The following is an 18,184-nucleotide window of genomic DNA, read 5'->3' on the forward strand; positions in this document are numbered from 1 at the left end:
AGAACAAAAATTATCCTAAATTGTTGAAAGCAGCTGCAGATAGTTATACAAGAAACTGAATTTAATTAAGGATCAGAATTGGGAACAATTTATAAATATGTGGATCGTTATTTTCAGTTGATGGGGAGCCAAGCAACGCTGTTCTTATAGAAAACATGCTACCGTGTTTCCCCTATTTTAAGACGTAGTCATTTTATAAGACGTAGCAGGATTTTTACACTTTTGCGGAATTAAGCCATACCCCGAAAATAAGCCATACCCCGAGCCAGCGGAACCCAGCATGCCGGCCGCGGCAGGAAAAGGAGGGCTGCTGGGTTGGTGCCCGGAACCGGCTACTGCTGCTGCTGCAGCAGCGCCACTTAGAATGAGACCGCCGAGCGCCCCAGCAGCGGGACCGACAATGTGCCCAGCAACACAGCACGGAGCGCCCCAAGCCACAACAGCAGGAGGAGGAGGATTCAAAGGGCTGGGTCCCGGAGACTCAGGGCGCTCCGCGCACCGCCTCCTCTTTCTCCCGCGGCTCAGCACCTGGAACTGGTTGCTGCTGTTGCTGCTGCTGAAGCGCCGTGCAGCTCTCTATCCGTCCTCGCCCTCAACTGCTAATTTCTCCCTCACACACGGGCGGGGGGGGGGAGAAACAGGAGGAGGCACAAGCACCGTGCGCTCGGCCCTCTTTCGGTGCTCGCACAGAGGAGGCATGAACACGCACGCAAGAAAGGATGGGTGGGGGGAGGAGGAGAGCGGTGTTTGTGACACGCTCGCGAAAGAATGGCTGAGCGGCCGTGCGCACGGAACGGTGTCTCTCCCTCTGTGTGTGTGTGTGTGTGAGAGAGAAAAGGCGGGGAGCGAGGAAAGGAGACAACTGGGGCGGGGAAGAGGAGGAGGAGGCTTTCCGCAAGGCGGAGGACTGAGAGGCGCTACCAAACAGGAAGCGCTGCCACCGAGCCAGGAGCCGCTCCGCGCTTCCCTCGGCAAAAAAGGCGCGACCTGCAGCTGTCACAAAAGCCTCCCCGAGCCCAGCTGACTGGCGGCTGTCAGAGCGCAGACAAGGAAAAGCCTGGCGAACCGCTGACAAGCGGGTTCAAGCCGCTTGTCAATGGACTCAACAAAGGAGGGGGAGGGAGTGGAAGCCTCCGCACACAACAGTACCCCTCCAAAGGCGCCACAAGCCAGCCCTAAAACTGGACACGTGGCCTGAGGCGCGCGAAAACGGCACCCTGCCGCCCAAATACCGGTAGCTGGTGGCGGTTAGAGCGCTCCCGCTCAGAGCGCTAGCCTAGAGCACGGAAAACATGGCAAAAGCTTAAAATTAGCCCGGCCACTAAAGCGCTCCCGCTCCCAGCGCAAGCAAACGGAGCGTTCTGGACTGCTCCCCCTTCAAGCAGCTAAAAAGCCGCTCAACGAAGCCTATGCAACCGAAAAAATTACCCCCCCCAAGGCGCACCCCCCAGCAGGGAACACGCAGTGAAGGTACGGCACTAGGAGGATGAGGGGGTGGGAGTGGGGGTGGGGAAGGGTTAGGGTGGGACAGGGCGGGGATAAGAAGGGATTAGGAAATCAAGGAAACACAAGGGAAACGACGATCCAGCAAGCCTCCTCCTCCGGCTCCCAGAGGCTCGGGGCGCTCCGCGCGCGCTGCTGGGCGACAACCCGGCAAGCCGCCTCCTTGTGTTGTAAGAAGACTAGACTCAGCAGCAGAATAGAAATAAATGCAAAACTGCTTGAACACACCAAATATTTTCCTTATTTTGTGTATCACTTTGCATCTTACTTAAGACACCCACCGAAAATAAGCCACCCTGTGGTTTTTTTGAGGAAAAAAGTTATAAGACGGTGTCTTAAAAAAGGGGAAACACGGTAATGTGGACTAGCCTCAGGTGATTGCAGGAAGCCCCCTAGCAATGTTGTAACAGCAATGTTATGCAAAAGGTTAGCTGCCCATTTTTAGATGACTGACTACTCTTGCAATGAGTCATTCAGATATCTCTTCAACTGCAGTTACACAAAGGATAGGTGATACCACAAATTTAATGAAACTCTGTGATTATGTAATGATTTCCTACACATGAAATAATGTACTGTAGCTGGATTGGGCTACCAATCTTTTGTTGCTCAGTATAGAGACCTAGTCTATCCCCACCTCCCTAACCTGGCTTTGGAATGTAGATTTAAGCTTTATGACAAGGGTATAATGTCACACCAGCATAGGACTGCTGGTTTTTTAAAAATAAATAAATAGCTGGTGTAGAATTCAGTACGCTTTTAGGATGGTCACTTACACATCACCAGAAAAAAGAGGAGAAAAGAGAGCATAAATTTGCACCATTTTTGCATACAGTATGTTCATTTATACGTATAGATGCAAATTTGGGGAAAATATTTTAATTAGAAATACAATACATCTCACCATAGTGGAGAAGAAGACTACAACCAATTGACCTCTGTTCTTCTCAGTCCAGTTGAGCCCAGGGGCTCAACTGTTCTTGGGCAACTTCAAGGCCCCTTTCTTATGGTTCATTATGCTTAAAATAAATTAGACTTGGATTGGACAGCCCTTCAAAGAGAGAATACCTTAAAACAGAGGACTGTCCTATCATATCACTTTGAATAGATGCCCTCTGCAAATTAGGATATGTGATCACACTAGTCATTGAGGGGGTCAGGAGTAAAATAAAAGCAATGTAGGCATTGAGTAGTTTAGTTTCTCTTATATCTTCCAGCAAAGGCCAACCTTCTCAACCAGCAGTTCCATATTTTCTGTGGTCTTCTCCTTCCCTGACAAGTACTTGTAGAAGCTTTTATAACTTTGACCTTGGTGGTGTATGGATTTCACACTCCTGCATTGGATCCTGCACATCCCTTTGAAACAGTCCCCTGATTCACCATGTTGGAGGGGGATTGGATGAGATTGCGGTGTTCCCCAACTTACCTCTGCTTGGCTGTGCCAGGCTCTGCCAGACGTAGGGGTTCCACCACCCAGGAGCTCCCAACTGCACCCCAGTAAATTGTGGATGGGTGAAACAGGTCTATTGGGGAAGAGGGAGTGTTGAGCTAGCCAAGGATCCACTCAATCCTAAACTGGGCCAGCTACTGGCAAGTTGCAGAAACATGCCTGCCGTCTCTGCTCTGCCAGTCTGGAACTGCTGCAGGAAAAAAAATCTGTAATTTTGCTCCCCGCCTTTCTGTCCTGGCTGACATGAGCATCCACACTCCAGATATGGCAGCAACTCCACTGCTCCATTAAGTTCTGCTGGTGCCCACCAGGGCATAGCTGCCAAGTTTTCCCTTTTCTCGCGAGGAAGCCTATTCAGCATAAGGGAAAATCCCTTTAAAAAAGGGATAACTTGGCAGCTATGCACCAGGGGGTTCGGTTGTCCACTTTTGCTGTCTGAAGTGGTGCCAAAGTGCCCTTCCTAAACTCTGTTCTCCTGCCAAGGGTCAACTCTTCAACAAAGCTTGCTCTACCATGCACCAATTCTTGCCTTCTTCTCCTCCTCACTGTGCTGTTTGAAGAGGGCCACTTCCCCTTACATGGCAGCAGCAGCAGCTGTGTCTCTTTACACAGCTGTGTCTCTTACATAACTGAGGGCTGTCTAGAATGAAGCCTGCGACAGCACTATGCTTGAAGGCTCCTCCTCCTGCTATCTCCCTTTCCTGTTGGAAACATGGGCAAACTCAGTATTGTTGCATGCCACCCCAATCTCTGAGTAGTGCAAGATTCCAGGAGTTCCAGCTGCTTACTCAGGGACAGTGAAGAAGACTGTGTTTTTATGATATATGGTTTATTTACACACACACATATATAACCTTAGCCTATGATGGAGGGGCTCACAGCATTGGCACCCCAAGAAGGTCTTGCCACAGGCTTGGATCCCAGCAGAAATCAGGCATGGCTCTGGCTCTCAGCTGCCCAACTTGCTTCCTGGTATTAGCTTCTAGTACACACACCTCAACTCTGGCTTCTAACTATCAGACAATGGGGGGGCACCCATTAGCTCCCTGGCACAAAGCCACTTACTTTGTTTCCTTAATGACTTATACTTAGGGGGCATTACCAAGAAGCTGACCTGGCTTTCCCAGCAATTGAATCCTCCATTAGATTTTAACCTTCGCTGGATCCAGGAATTAGAAGGGACTTGGGCATACAGTATAGCCTACCCCACTCCCCAACTCACAACAGGATTTTACACACGGCTGCGTCTTCCTCATATTGTAAAGTCCCCAATCCTCTGCTTTGTGGGTAAATTCCATTCAAGATGAAAGATAGTAAGGCCCGATCACATATTTAGGTTTTCACCCAGTGTGACCATTCCTGGCCTGAAAGGAGCATCTTTAAGGAAGGTTCATTGTCCATGCCCATCCAGTTTTTGGTTTATTGCCTGCCTGTGTTTCTAATTAAATGCTTGTTTTCATGGTGATATGAACATCTTTTTCCTCAGAACTGGAATGAAGCCAGTGACATAGGTCACTGGAGAGCTCCCAAGGATTTTGTTTTTAAATCATGTTCTCTGGCAAAACTCTACAGGCCCTTTGATCAGCTTTTCTTAAAAGTGAATTCATGTGGGCTACTATCTCTGTGTTTTACAGAAACACAAGGGCAGCGTTTACATGTTGGACCCCCAAATCAACCTAGCACAATGGGTATTAGAGCCTGTTTTGTAATGGGTAAAATAAGTTTTTCCTTAGAACACCATAAGGAACTGCATGGAAGGGGCTTTTACAGGTTATTTTTCCAGAAGAGTTGTCCATTTCTACTCTGTATAGCAAATGCCATCTTTTATCAGGCACTAGAAACTAGCAAAGAATACTCACATATTAACATTTTTGCATAATAATAATAATAATAATAATAATAATAATAATAATAATAGAACAACAATAGTAGTAATAGTAGTAGTAGTAGTAGTAGTAGTAGTATTTTATTATTTATACCCCAGCCATCTATCTCGGCTTCCCCAGACAACATGTGAAGGTATGTGTCATAAGTTTTGAAACTTTCACTAAACAGGAATGAGATACGGTATGTGCTCACAGCCTCTCCCACCTCCATGTGTATGTAGTTTTGTGGATTTGTGACTCTCCAGACTTCAGTTGGTTGCTGCCGTTTATGGCCAATACATTTTTTTTTATTTGTGCAGAAACTATATTAGCACCTTTTTCATAATCCCTCCCATTCTCTTAGCAACTCATTTTTCCTGATTTGAGACCCACTTTGGGAACAAATGGAAGGTATTTATCCCTTTACTTCATAGAAAGTATAGTGAGCTCTCGAATGCTATCAGCGAACCTGTACAGAAAATAAAAGACCTGATTTCAGAATCTTAGGTCAAAGTTTGCATAATATAAACATCTTAAAGTGGAGCATATGATATTCATTTTTTATTGTGAAAGTATAAGTTATCTTTAAATGTGTCTCACAGCAAGGTATTCCCAGGGAATTAATAATTCGCTTTAAGTAGTGTCCCCTATTTTCCCTTCAGACCACAATTTGCCTTGGTTACTCATTAAAAGCTTCAGGAAGTTGTTGGATTTCAGTCACTAGTGCTTGAATAACTGTGCCAGCACTATTTGAAGTCAATTTTATATGGTTTCCTCAATAGTTTAATAGATTTGAGTAACAACAAGATGGCATTATGGTAGAGATGACAGAGAAGCAACAAAAGATGTTTTAATGAGGCCAACCTGTACCCAATACATTTAATAACCACATGGAAATTGTGTCTTGGGGTGTTGATTAGATGAGGAAAGGGTGGCATTAGGAAACACAAAAATCTAGCATCCATTATACTTAGAGTTCTGGTAACTTTGGTGATGAGAAGCAGGAGGAATGAGCCCTTTATTTACCTAAAACAAGCATGGCCAAACTCGGCCCTCCAGATGTTTTGGGACTACAACTCCCATCATCCCTCGCTAACAGGACCAGTGGTCAGGGATGATGGGGATTGTAGTCCCAAAACATCTGGAGGGCCAAGTTTGGCCATGCCTGACCTAAAAGGATCACTCTGTGCAAGTAGATTTTCTCCAGAACATTCCTAAGGATGCATGGCTAAGATGTCTCTTCCTCGAACTCCAACAGGTACTTGTTTGTTAGAGATACCCAACAGCAACTCCTACTCCATACTGGTGCATACTGCACCAAAAAAAGCAAGTCAATGGAGCAACCATGCTACAAAGCAGAACTTCTGCAGCTAACTGAACCCCTTCACCGTATGCAAACGTTGTGTCTTGTCTGAACTGCCTTTGTCAGTAGCTAGGACTCACAAGTGTGGAGATTGCTGTTGTGCTCAGGCCCAGCTTCTCATAGGCATAATGGGAGGGATGATGAGGCTGACCTATGGGAGGGGGGGAATAGGCAAGGGGTTGGTCAAATTGTTTGCCAGGGAAGGAGTGGGCCAAAAGGATTGGCTGACCTGTGTAAGAGTCAGGCAATTGATCCATGCAGCAGTCCTCTTTATTGGCTCTGCTGTTTCTGGGAATGGGGGGAACTGTGGTGAAAACCACAAGTACAGACAAACCTTCAGCGTTAACATGAACCACAAATCTACTTATTTAGAATGTGCAGATTGCTCCCCTTATCTTTATTGGATTTTTTTCCTTTGTCACTAGGTGCATGCATGCTGAACACAAACGCAAGCAGTTTTTATGAAAGAATACCCAAAGGTCACCAGTGAAATATCTCCATGGTAATTTTAAATGAAAGCTCCTTTCATGCCACAGGGGTCTTTTCTGTTAACAGAAAATTGCTAGATTTATCGCTGGTTATTTCACTGTGACAATCTGTCCAGGTCAGATAATGTTTCACTTGGCAGTTCAACAATAACAGGCCCTCCTAAATTGATATTGTTAACCGTTTTCTCTGAAATCAACAGATCCTATGTGTTCATTGTTCTTGGCAGCAGGGGGCACTGAACTCATTGAGGAGGGGCAAATTATGATTCGCTGGAGGAAACTATACTGCTATGCTGGAATGATAGCAAAAGTGTAGTTAAGGCTTGACTTGAATTTCACATTTGACAGGAAAAATATTATTTTACAGGTTTTCATTATACAAGAGACAAAAATACATGCCCCAAGTTTCCCATATAAGTTGAACAGCTACTTTAATTATCACTATTCAAATACCACTTTAAAAGCTAGAGCATATCTGCCTGGAAATGAGAAAGTACTTTATGTATTAATGCCTGGGTTTCTTGTTGAAATAGAAAAAAATATTTTCAGTTATTTGAGTTAAGGAGGTATTGGAGATATTGATGACAACAGTCATCATCAGCATCATTCTTCTATTTCTGATGTACCAGTAGGGAGCGCCGATGCTTGTGGAGCCTAATACTGTATTCAAGAGGGAGATATCAGCAGGCTTGGAGGAATGCTCCAGTCTGCAGAGGTATAACAAAATATTCACAAGGGAAAGCCTTAATGGGGGAACCCCACTCAAAACAGGACTGAATATCATAAGTGGCTATGGAATACTGACTGACTGTGGTGACTGGAACCTGAACAGGGAGTGCTGGGGATTATTTGAAGTGATCTCTCTCTCTCTTTCTCAATTCACAAGAAGCTGATACCCCTCTCCCAATGCTTTTGGGAACCAGGAAAAAAAAGAATGAACAAAGACACTAAGGAAGAAAGGAAGAAGAATGGAAAGGCTGAGGAAATGAGGGAGAAAGAAAAAGAGAGGAGACAAGGGGGAGTGACAGACTACCCAAAAGCTACTTGGGGATGAGATCATCTGCATTCCTTATAGATGGGTACTGAGACTCCCATCTCCAAGCATAACTGAACTGTGTCCCCTACCCTAGTTACAATTGTGGTGACTAGGATTTGCCTTCTGTATCAAAATAATACCCCCCTGAAAAATATGTATAAGGTACTGTTTAGAATTCCTATTTTGATATACTAGGGTTTATGGCAGCTCTTTGCAAAATTGTGGCTCAAAAGCTGCATAGTTGTTGCTTGTATTAATTTATACCAGTCTTGAACCAGATCCAGGAGCATAGCTGTCAATCCTCCATTGTTCAACTCCCTTGTTCCTCCATTGTTCAACTCCCTTGTTCCAGCACCATTTCCCGCTGCTATCCTGGATTGTAAGATATACCGTAGACTGTCCCCGGGACAGGCGAGGCTGCTGCTGATCCCTTATTTTCAAATCCGAAAGTTGACAGCTATGTCCAGGACACAAACTTAACCATGTATATATCTGACTGTTTGTTGGAAGCCTTTTGCCACTTCACAGACCTATTTCAGTTTGTGAAACCTCACAGTCTCTTGGGCCTTGCTGACGCCTTTCTTTGGTCTGGAAGTCTCCCTGAGCTTTTGCCTCATGAAGAGCCCATATTGAACTAAACCTTTTACAAGTCTTGTCAAGTGGATATGAGTCTTCTTCAAGGATCATATCTCTAGGATAAGTGACAAACTTGCAGAAAAAGGTCGATGCCTTCTGGTAACCTCAAACTTACAAGCAACACACATTGAATGGGATTCAAAAAACTGTCAGAGAAACAAAGGAGTCTGAAGAAAACTCTGAGCCAGAGAATATACCTCAAGGGAAAACATAGCTCTTCCTAGCAGAACCAGATGGAGTCACTACTGAAGTTGCCTCAATACCCAAAATGTAAAGCCATATCGGGGCAATATGGGATTTGTAATGGCAGGACACTTTTTCAAAGGGGAGTACACCATTGCTGATTCCCACTGGAGCAATCTTGGCAACTGCTCAAGAATGCCAGGAGATGAAACTGGGCTCCATCCTTTTAAATACTGGAAAGATACCAGTTATACTTCCCTGCAACTTGATATATAGAGTGGAACAAGGCTATTAGTTCCTGACTTTTAGACTGCATTAGCATAAGGACTGCATCCAACATATCATTGGCTTTTTGTGCTGAAGTCCCATATTGTTGATTCATGTTCAATTCATTGGCCATAATAACTTCACAAGACTTCCCAGAAATGCTACTGCCTGGCCAGCTAACCTTCATATGCTTGTGTACACTTGGCTCCCATCCCCTCTTGTGTAACATTTTCAATTCACCCTCTTCTGAAGATGAGTTGTGCTCTCCAGTTTTGTGAGTTCTCCCAGAGATGGGACAAGAATGCAGTCCCCACACCTCCTTCAGCTCAATACTGAAAGAATATTTAGACAATGATGGATCATTGTAGCTTGCTCAGATATGTGAATAAATAGACAAGACCCCCCCCAATGCAACATCCAGTTGATATTTTTTGGCAGAGCTACTCTCCCTGTATGCCTCTATCTTCTTTCTCACAGTTGATATGAAATCATACCACTGGCTCCCAAGCCAACACTTCGAAGAAGAAACAGATGATCTGCTCAGTGCTTGGAAGGTGTCTTGATTAGAAGGAAGAATCTTTAGCAAGAGGCCTTGTTCTCCTGAAGGAAATATGCCAATTTGATTCAGGCTGGAGGAATGAAAAGATTCTCTGGTTTGAATCAAATAGCTGCTTTAAAATAATGAATGTGCACAAAGAGCAATGCTTATTGCATACATTTATGATATCCTTTAATATGCGGTTGGCGGCACTCACGTCTTTTCTTTCTCACGCCTGAGAAACCTGGCTGGATCTCACTAAAATTCATCTGCCTCGGCATCCAGCTGGGGAAACCCGCAATCAGGAAATAACAGCCACAGCTCTCCCTGATATGTGCCCTCTGCCAGCAAGTGGAATTGAGAGGCACCCTGGTATGAACATGGAGTTGCCATGAACACATTATGGAGCATGGGCTTATACCCCAAGTGTTTGTCCAATACACTTGTGAAATCATCTAAACTAATGGCCATTGTTGCCACATCTTATGGCTGTGCTCTGCATAAATTTATGAAATGTTGTGTAATAGTAATAGTAATAGTAGTAGTAGTAGTAATAATAATAATAATAATAATAATAATAATTTATTATTTATACCCTGCCCATCTGGCTGGGTTTCCCCAGCCACTCTGGGCAGCTTCCAACAGAAAAATAAAATAAAATAATCGATTAAACATTAAAAGCCTCCCTAAACAGGGCTGCCTTCAGATGTTCTCTAAAAGTCTGGTAGTTATTTTTCTTTTTGACATCTGGTGGGAGGGCATTCCACAGGGCGGGTGCCACTACCGAGAAGGCCCTGTGCCTGGTTTCCTGTAACTTGGCTTCTTGCAGCAAGGGAACCACCAGAAGGCCCTCGGCACTGGACCTCAGTGTCTGGGCAGAATGATGGGGGTGGAGACGCTCCTTCAGGTATACTGGACCGAGGCCGTTTAGGGCTTTAAAGGTCAGCACCAACACTTTGATTTGTGCTCGGAAACGTACTGGGAGCCAATGCAGGTCTTTCAAGACCGGTGTTATGTGGTCTTGGCGACTGCTCCCAGTCACCAAGTCTAGCTGCTGCATTCTGGATTAATTGTAGTTTCCGGGTCACCTTCAAAGGTAGCCCCACATAGAGCGCATTGCAGTAGTCCAAGCAAGAGATAACTGCAGGCAGGTAGGGTCTCAGCCTGCGTACCAGATGGAGCTGATAAACAGCTGCCCTGGATACAGAATTAACCTGCGCCTCCATGGACAACTGTGAGTACAAAATGACTCCTAGGCTGCGCACCTGGTCCTTCAGGGGCACACTTACCCCATTCAGGACCAGGGAGTCCCCCACACCTGCCCGCCTCCTGTCCCCCACAAACAGTACTTCAGTCTTGTCAGGATTCAACCTCAATCTGTTAGCCGCCATCCAACCTCCAGACACTCACACAGGACCTTCACCGCCTTCACTGGTTCTGATTTGAAAGAGAGGTAGAGCTGGGTATCATCTGCATTTTGATGAACACCCAGCCCAAACCCCCTGATGATCTCTCCCAGCGGCTGCATGTAGATGTTAAAGAGCATGGGGGAGAGGACAGGCTTCTCCCCAATTACATGCGGGTTATGTTCCCGAGTACTGTACAGTACAATTGAGTATAGTGAGGAATACCATCTAAAAGGCCTGTAAATCCACTCTCCACTAAACTCTGCCAAAAATCCACACAAAAATTGCCAAGCTCCACCACAATTACTCCCTCCAAACCTCCTTTCTCAAACTCCAACTTTCCACAGGCCTCAAAGGTTGGTGCAAAGGCTGCTGGGATTGCAGCCTTTTCATGCCATTTTTGCAGTTTAAATCAATGCATTTGTTTATTTCACTGTGCTGCATGTATATGCTGTTGCACACAAGTCAAATGTGGGAAGATGCCTGTACTTTCTTGAGAAAGGTTCTGTGCATGTTGGACTTGTTTCCATTCCTCCTATCACGGCTGTCGCATCTCATGGTGTTTTGCCAACTATGGAGAAGATGGCTGAGGAACACTTATCTTGCTTTGCCCCTCCCCAAAACATCTCTTCAAATGGTCAGCTGGAAACATGTTCTGATTCATACTATTCTTACAACAAATAATTCCAAAGGATGTGCCTTATGGCCAATGTAGCTACGTCAACATAGTGTATCCTTGGCCCTATTTTTATTGAGGTAGCCTGCTTTGACTTTGATGGGGAGAATTTATTCAATTGATTCACATTTAAAGGTGAACCTACTAATTCAGACTTTCCAAAGCAATACAAGAACCAAAGCGCAGTCATCCCGCAAAATTTGCACTTCTTTGAATGTTGTAATACAGTTCATGAGCCAAGTAATATTTTTTTAAAAAAACACCACCACCACATATTTAAAGTGTCCATCAAAATAACATACAAAAATGCATTAGTTTAAGGAAAATTGCATTGCAAATATGTGTCTATTGTAAAAAAATTGAATACAAATGTGAAATTTGTACTTGGAGAAATTCTTATCCAAATGGTGATGAGTGGGTGTGGGTGTGTAAACTGATGTGGAAATATGGACAACTGAATCTAAGATTGGAAAAATGAGAAACTTAAAGAAGCTGAAATTGACAGATTTTGACTCACTACTGGTATGTTTATGGGTGGAGCCAGTTCTGGCACACTATCAGCATTGCACTTGCATGTAGAATTAATGTTCCTCTCTATTCCTTTCTTGCATCTGTAAATGAATGGTTGACATCAGCAGGCAGTTAAGGAGTAGAAAGTGCTAGGTAAATCTGTCCTCCCCCGATTCTTTCACTATTTTACACACATATCAATTCCATTCAACCCAAGGGGGAACCACCATCCCCCCAACATCTTTCTCCACATTTGGATTTATACAGCAGATAGATTTATCCCTCTCTTCTCCCTAGCCAGGAAATGCTTTCAAATGCACTGCAGATAATAACATTATAATAATTCTTAACAACGTGAGGAAGAGAAACTTTGGCAACAGCCACACTCTTATCACCACAGAATCTTTATAGCTTCCATTCAGCAAAACAGAATATCAGGTTTTTAAGGTGTGATGTGAAGGCCCTTTTAGGGCCAGATGCAAAGCTGGCAGCAGAGGTCAGCACAGTCAGGCATTTGCCAAGACTTTCGCAGGACCCCTATAAAGGGCCCACTGATCCCAGCCCTACTGCTGCTGCTTCTCTTTCCTGTCACTGTTTACTTGCCCTCTCTGAGAATTTAAGTGCAAGGATGATGAGATCAGCACTGGACCAAGACATTGTCCTACCTGAAGCAAAGGACAAGATCCCATTCTATTTAATGTAGCTGAATGTACTGACCATTCAATCTTACTATCCTGGTGATAGGAGAGTGTCCTCTACTAAATCCAAGGCAGCAGAATAGATTAGAGAGTTGAGGAGGAGCTATGTGACAACTTAGGTGGAATTAATGGCCCTCCCAACACCTGTCACCTGAGCTGGTTGCCTTGCTCTGCCTAATGATAGGAATGAGTTTGGATGTGTTGGAGCCTATCATTCACTTGCCCTGCTCTTTTCCTCTGGGGACATTGACAGATTGGGCCCAGGGACCGAAGCAAGTGAGTGAGAAAGGGTGACCCTGGAAAGGAGAAAATGGACACACTAACAGAGGCAGCTCCCTGAATAATCTTGCCTAAGGAACCTTCAAGATTGTGCTCAAATCAATCATATAAATTTCAGAGTGCAATCCTGTAAAAATCAGAAATCCTGTAAAAATCAGAAATCCTGTAAAAATCAGAAAAAATCATTGAGTTCAGTAGGGCTTACTCCCAGGAAAAGGGGAGTAAAAGTGCAGTATAAGTCCATTCATGAAGTTATCAATCAAATACATGTAAATTTGCATATGAGAAAAATAGTTAAAAAGAAAGAATATTTTATTTTCGAAGATGATATGAGTGTGGATGTGTCACAACATGGAGGTATTTATATTTAAAATAAATTGCCCAAAAGACTACCCACAGGCACTTTTTAGTCAATCAAAACAGATTTCATTGCTTCATCTAGCCAGTTCATCATTAACAGTGGAAATATGTACATGTTTACTCAGAGGTAAGTGCAATGGGGCTTACTGCCAGGCAAGTAAGTGGGTGTAAGATTGCATGAAGCAGAATCTAGGGCAGGGGTGGAGAACCTCTAACCCCCCAGATGTTGCAGGACTATAAGTCCCATCACCCCTGTCTATTGGCCATGCTGGTCAGTGTGGATAGTAGAAGAAGAGTTTGAAGAAGAGTTTGGATTTGATATCCCACTTTATCACTACCCAAAGGAGTCTCAAAGCGGCTAACATTCTCCTTTCCCTACCTCCCCCACAACAAACACTCTGTGAGGTGAGTGGGGCTGAGAGACTTCAAAGAAGTGTGACTAGCCCAAGGTCACCCAGCAGCTGCATGTGGAGGAGCGGAGACGCGAACCCGGTTCCCCAGATTACGAGTCTGCCGCTCTTAACCACTACACCACACTAGTGGTTGAAGTCCAACAGCATAGTTAAATTATGGAACTTGCTCCCCTAGGAGGCAGTGATGACCACCAACTTGGATGGGCATAAAAGACGATAGGAAGGATTCGTGGAGGATAAGGCTTTCAATGGCTACCAGCCATGATGACTGTGCTCTGCCTCCATGGTCAGAGGCAACAACACTTCTGAATATAAACTGCTGGGAACTACAAGAAGGGAAGAGTGTTCTTGTACTCGGGTCCTACATGCAGGTTTCCCACAGGGATCTGGTTGGCCATTGTGAGAACAGGATGCTGGACCAGATACGCCATTGGCCAGATCCAGCAGGCTCTTCTTATGTTCATAAGATCTGGAAGGTCACAGATTCTCCATCCCTCATCTATGAAATATCACAGCAGGTCAAGTAAATTAGCTCAGAAAGTCTGTCTCTCCCCTGGTGGGCACCAGTTCTCAACAAACTGCAGATTAGTACTTTGTGCAGAAGGAATTGTTTTAACTTGCATTGTGCCTGAAACTCCATGTCAGGTCAGAAGGACATGCTGTCCTCCTATGAGCTGCATTTCCCATTCTTTACCTTAATGGGAACTGACTAAATCCTCTCTCTCTCTCTCCTTCTTTTGTTATCACTCAGAAGATAATGTTTTAAACTATCAGCACAGGGAAATCTGCCTTAATTCCCATTCTTTAGTTGCTTTGCCATAAAAAGCTAATAATCCAAAATGGGCTCGTATTTCTTCAACACTACAACTTGGGGCAGCATCTCACAGGCATTCCTAGGTTCTCTCTCTGTCTCTCTCTGTTCAGTGCTCCCCACCAGAGATACATGTATGAAAGGGGATACTGCTGCTTTTTATTATTATTATTATTATTATTATTATTATTATTATTATTGTTGTTGTTGAATTCCTCTTTTTAGAATTCCTTGCTTTTTCACAGGCTTATTATACAGACGGGAAACAGAAACAAAGTCCTGCTCTCTTTTCTTTGCATGCACTTCTCCCTGTGTGGGTGTGAAGGATCCTTCCCTTGCCCCAAGGAAGAGAAAAGGCCCTAAAAAGCACGTGCAAACTTGCCACATGGCAATCCACTGCTTTGCTTTTGAGGAAGTAAAGTCTGAATGTGGTGGTGACTCTCACTGGGAACATGCTTGTATGGGCCAGGAGCAGGCCTCTCGTTAGGCAAGGGGAGCACCTTCCTCAAGAGAAGCAATGGATTGGTGCTCCTTGGCCCATCTGCTGCTGCCTCCGCTCACCTGCAGTGATGCCAGCTGCCACCACTTCCTCCAACCTGCCCACCCTTCTATTGTGGAGTGGCCAACATTAGCTGCCACCTACGATGGCAGCAGTGCTCCTACAATGCTCTCTCAGTGGCTACCACCTATACTATACACCAATCTGAGAAAGGGTCCTTCCTTGAATGAGGCATTGTGGGCAGTATTTTGCCATGGCAAATGCTGTTCAATGATCCCCCTAGTGGGACAGTCTTGTATAAACTGACCACTCAACAGATACAGCTGCCAATCTGGGGAAAAATTCTTATGATTTCAGGGGCTAAGACACTTGGGAGACTCAAGCAGAGACAACATAAATGCTGTTTCCACCCTAAACTGGGACTATATTCTTTTGCACTGCGATGACAGAACAATAAACAAACAAACAGATACAGAGCTTTTCACATCTGCAGAAAATCATGAAGCTGGAAAGGGCCAAAAGCTCTTTGCTCTATCCCAGGATTCTCTCCATGCAACAAAAGAACAGGGAAATCCTACACGTGTTAACTTGAAAGTATGTCACACTGAGATCAATGGGACTTGCTCTCAGTTTAAATGTGCATAAGACTGTAACCTAGGCCATTTTTTGTTTTTTTCAAATAGGGTCTGAAACAATAGAGACACATGCTCTTAGTAGTCTACCGGAGCTCCTGTTCAACTGTAATCCCAGCGCAATTCTATAACAAGCACACCCCAATGAAACACACAGGAAATGAATGAATAAATAAATAAAAGAGAAGAAAATGGAGAGAGAAACAATCTGAAGGGTTATTTATGGTACATCCAGCTATGACAAAGAAGGATTGTGTGACCAAAAATAGCTGCCTTAGTATTATATGAAAAATTAAATTACAACTCACAGCAATCCTTCCACCTATCACCCAAGCCTATCTAGAGTGCAATGACTCAGTAGGATACATACTTCCTTGTGTGTATCAAATATGTTCCAAAATAAGTATAAAAATAAGTATAAAAAGTAGCATCTGTAACTCATATGCAACATAAGCCATCTGTATTTTCAGCCTAAGTACAGAGTGAGCAGGGTCTTGTTCTTCAAGCTAATTACTGTAATCCTAAACCAGTTTCTAAATGGTCCACAAACTCTTAGAGGCCCTTCCCTTTGTTGCCTATGACATTGTCAGTGATTAGTTACATTGTTCAGCTCAGGGTGAGATTGGGGCATCTGCAGAAGCCAAGGTATAGTTGGAGAAATAAATCCATTCGCACAAATGGATCAACTTTGCCTAGTCATCTGAGGGCATGTTCTTAGAATCCTTTTCTGTGCCAGCGACGACAATTGCTACAGTCCTCTACGCAGCCGACAAACTGAGGCCCTTTCATTCCGCAAAGCAGTCACAGCTTGAATCCTAAATGTAACTTAGAACTTTGTTGTAATATCTAAGGAATTTGCTAAATCATTTTCAGGTGCCTTGAGACCTGTGTGGCCTCTGAAATGAAACTGAGCGGGAGGGGAGTATAGGGTTACTGTTTTGTTTTGTCATAAAAGGCAAGTGTTTCTCCACAAGGCTCCTTGCCTGAACTGTAGGTGGCTACCCCCAAGGATCCAAACTTGTAGAAAGCCAGTTGCAGTTGCAGAATGGTCTCTAGGGCTTCCCCCCCCCCGCTCCTCTGTGCCCACCATCTGTACCCACCATGCTAGAATGTGAAAAATAGGGGTGCTGTTGCATATGCTTGCAAAGTGGTTGGCTTTACAGCTGAGCAGATTTGGGGCTAAGTATGTATCTCTCCCCCTTTCAAGTGGCATGAAGACTCAAATTTGAGGCACATGGTTGAGATTGGGGGGGCAGTTGTGGAGGGCAGGGGGATTACAAGGGAGTTAGCACATTGGCGGTGATAGTGGGTGGGGAAATGCTAGTTTCCAAGCTGTAATAACTGCACAGACACTCAGTGAAGGAAGGTAAGAAGTTTATTGGAACTGGGGCAACTCTTGGCTCATGCTTGGGGCAATTATAAAACCACTAGTGAAACTGACCAAAGTAGCACCTGTGCCCACAAGGGAAGAAAGACACATGATATTTCATGCATCGTTACATTTAACCTGTGGTTTCTTAATAATGCAAGCAGCATCAGCTTGCAGGGGGATTATAATGATCAGAATTGCTGCAGGTGTGCAGGGGAAATTTCACTGGACAATCCCACCTTTTAGTTACAAGGGAATCCCCTATTGGTGCCAATGAAAACTACTAGCTTCAGAAAAGGATTTTTTCCTAAGGCCTGCAGCAGGGGAGGAAAGGGTTATATTCCCACTTGCAACTCATGCTATTTTATTTTATTTTAAATCTACAAAGACAGTGTGGTGCAGTGGTTAGAGTGTTGGATTAGGACCTGGGAGACGAGAGTTCAAATCTCCACTCAGCCCTGCAGTTCATTAGGCAACCTTGGGCTAGTCACTGTCTCTAAGCCTAGTTTACCTCACAAGAATATTGTGAGACTAACAGAGGGACAAAAGTGGGGAGAAGCTACCTTGAGCTCTTTGGAGAAAAGTTGAGACATAATTGTAAGATTTATTGCTAACCATATTTGTAATGTATTTTTGTTGGTGTTTGTCTTTTTGAAGTGGCCTATAGGCATAGCTGCCAAGTTCTCCCTTTTTTAAAGGGAAATTCCCTTATGCTGAATAGGCTTCCTCGCGAGAAAAGGGAAAACTTGGCAGCTATGCCTATAGGAGGCCTCTGTAGTGGGGGGAAGATTCTGCATTGCGGATTTTAGGTGCGAGATGATTGTTTTCCTCTGTGTCTATGTACTGCTATGTACAAGCGGTTACGGAGAAAAGTGGAACACGCAGTTTCACAATTTTTACATTTATATATATATAGATTGAGGGTTTTTCCAACATAGCAGCAACAAATTTCCTTATCCCTCCCACCTAAGCTAAGGCACATAATAGCGAGCTTTTTAACCAACACGACAAAGCCACACACACAAAAGAACAAAAAGAAGGGGGGGAGGCGAGGTAGCCACTGTCTTCAAAGCAAAGGAGATTTCATCAGTTTGCTGTGCAGAGCTGAGAAAAGTTGCAATTCTTGAAATCATCTCAGTGCACATCCATAAGAGACACAGGACCTTCCTTTGCATCTGGTAATTCCTTTATTCTCACCATGT

General features: G+C 44.3%; 1 protein-coding gene across 1 annotated transcript in view; it reads right to left on the reverse strand.

Moving 5' to 3' along the window:
* The window catches only part of SYNPO2 (synaptopodin 2), an 89,670-nt gene that overhangs the window by 42,883 nt on the left and 28,603 nt on the right, over positions 1-18,184 (reverse strand). The window lies entirely within an intron of this gene.

The sequence above is a fragment of the Zootoca vivipara genome, chromosome Z1, assembly GCF_965207765.1.
Source record: "Zootoca vivipara chromosome Z1, rZooViv2.hap1.1, whole genome shotgun sequence".
NCBI classification, from domain to species: domain Eukaryota; kingdom Metazoa; phylum Chordata; class Lepidosauria; order Squamata; family Lacertidae; genus Zootoca; species Zootoca vivipara.